The sequence below is a fragment of the Cupressus sempervirens genome, chromosome 5 (genome assembly GCF_028749045.1).
Source record: "Cupressus sempervirens isolate cs-2001-9-10 chromosome 5, ASM2874904v1, whole genome shotgun sequence".
Classification (NCBI taxonomy): Eukaryota; Viridiplantae; Streptophyta; class Pinopsida; order Cupressales; family Cupressaceae; genus Cupressus; species Cupressus sempervirens.
This window is the reverse complement of record NC_143122.1, coordinates 692676335-692679269: the sequence shown is the minus strand read 5'-3', so window position 1 is coordinate 692679269 and position 2935 is coordinate 692676335.

Here is a 2935-nt window from a genome sequence, read left to right as displayed (position 1 = left end):
CCTTACATTATCTATAAACTACAACACAAAGGTTTCACTAGGGTATTATAGGATTATAATTATAGAAAACTGATTGATTTTCTTGAGTGGGTGTATGATGGTGAAGAGTTGTATTAGGTGAGTAAAGCTCACCAATGGTTATAAGAATTTAACTACATCAAAACATTTAGAAACCAGAATTACATATCCATTAGAGTGAGTACTAAGGGTCTTGATCGCATGTATACATGTATATAGGCAACCTGGTAGGCAGAGTATGCCTCTAGTGTGCAAACACCTTGGACATAGTTAGGTAGAATGGATCATCACAATGTGGTATGCACTTTCTCCCTTACCTCTTGGATGTAATAGTTCAAAAGCTTCCTACCAAGTTGAGAATGAAGTGTAGAATCAATGCTAATGCTATATTGTTCAAAATCAACACGAATATTTATATTGGATAATTCATTTTATTTTTTTAGATTCCATTTGTGCTAAAGAGATAGTAATACTTTGTTATTTTATTATTATCGATTATGTACAAGATTCTACTAATGCTTGTATGTTTATATTTATTATAATTTTATAGCCCAAATATTTACTTGTGAAGAAAGTCCATGCCTAACAATATGAACCTAGAAAAAAAATAAGGCAACACTTGTTAGACTATCATCTTAATTCAAAAGAAACAGTGATGGAAAATGTTATTGTCCTTGAAAAAAATGCAAGGGTTTAAAGTATTGAAGAATTGTAATCACATCAACTCAGAGACATTGTAGGCAACATGATCACATTGAAGGGGTAAGGGATTTTCATCCTTTGGTGAATGCGGATTTTGAACTGGTGGAACATGGAGGTGTGAATATCGAAGCAGAAGGTAATATTCCCATGGAAGAAGATGATCCTTAGGCAAAGAACACAATTAAAGATGTTGGTATTGGTGCAACTGATATTGTGTCAGACAACAAATTGAAGAAGATTTTAATGGCACAACTGATGAAGATGACAAAGACGATGATAGTCATGCATCTAATGATGATGATGAAGGGAACCTTGATATACCTATAATTAAAAAGGCATACAAGCCCTTGTACCAAGGCTCCCAAACAACACTTCTCTTCATTGTATTGCTGCTGGTAAACTTAAAGGTTATGAATGGTATATCCAATGTAGCAATCTCATGTATGCTAAGGTATAGTGTCATTTTTGTCATCTTCTATGTTAGTGTACTATTAATTTTCTTTATATTAATATCAATGTTTTCCCATAGGTTGATAGATGAGTGTTCATTATCATTATCAAACATTCTACCTCGCTCTTCCTGAGAATTATCGACCATTATGAAAGATATTGGAATGGAGTATCAAACAATATATACATGTCCCAATGTTCATATTATATATCATAAACAACATGAATTTGCAATAGAATGCCTTTATTATCACATTAGTAGATATTGAATAGATCAAATAACAAAGATGGTCCCTCACAAGGTTCTTTGGTACATTCTCATTATTCCATGTCTGCAATGATTATTTAGTTTTACTAGCTTGGCACAATTTATGGATTACAAGAACCACTATTAGACTCCATACTCAATTCTTATATGATTTGAGAATATCATTTTTTTGTGGTATGAAGGTTTCTAACTTGATTCACTACTAATTCAATGTCACCATAAACCTTCAAATAATCAATCTTTATTCTTGTTACCCATTCCATGCCAAAAATAAGGGCTTCATATTTAGTTGAATTGTTAGAGAAACTAAAATAAACTATGTATGTTGAATAGTATTTTTAACTACTAAGAGAGACCAACATACACCCTTCACATGCACCTACCTTATTCCTAGAGCCATCAAAGAATAACTCCCAAAAATCTCAATTCATCAAAAGGATCAACATCTTTTACAAGCTTTGAAATAAAATCCCTAGGTTCATGAATAACAATTTTTTCCATGTCTATCTTCTATACCTCTACATACTAAATCTCTGGTTCTAGTTTCTCTCACCTATTGTTTTACTAGCTTGGCACAATTTATGGATTACCATGCACACAATAGAAGTCAAGATGACATTATGTGAATGCATGCAAATGGTTCCACATTTGTGGACATAGAACATAGGTGGCTAGTATTTAAACAAGAACCTCATAACCTAAAGCTTTCATTGGCAGCAGACGGTGTCAATCCATTTGGAGAGATGAGATCTATTTACAATTCCTCCTTAGATGTCCATAAAGAGGGAGCACATAATGTTGGCAATGATTGTACCAGGCATTTTTCCATTTAATATTCATCTAAATTAATTTATAAACACAGTATCGAAATTGTCATAATAATTATGTCTTGTTTATGCTTATTCAACAAGGTAAATACCAAGTGAAAGATATGAGTGTATATATTAAACCTTTGATTGATGAGTTGTTGGAGTTATGGAATGGGATTACTGTGTATGATATCTCTAGACCAATTGGTCAAAGGAAATTTCAATTCCATGTAATTCTTATGGACTATACATGAAGCCCCTAGACTAACGCATTTTTGTAGTATGTAAAATTGTTAATGCATATTTTTCATTGTATGTTTAAGTTGCATGTGATAATTGTAATAATGATTGTTATAGTACACATGTCATCCAATTATACATGATCTTGTTGGTCTTTAGGAAAACAAAAAATTTGAATGTCCAATTTATGGTCCAAAGATAAAATCTCGCCATTCAAAAGTTTAAGAAAGAAGGTGTTCAATGAGCATAGACACTTTCTCGACAAAAATCATAAGTATCAAATTTCAGAAAAATATATTTTCAATGGGAAAGAAGAGACAACAACAAAACCACAAAGAATGACACCTTAGATGTGGAAGTTGGAATTTGACAAAATGAATTTTTGAGGTAATGTCATTCCATCTGATGCATGTGTTAGTAATTAATATTCACAATATAACTGAGAGGG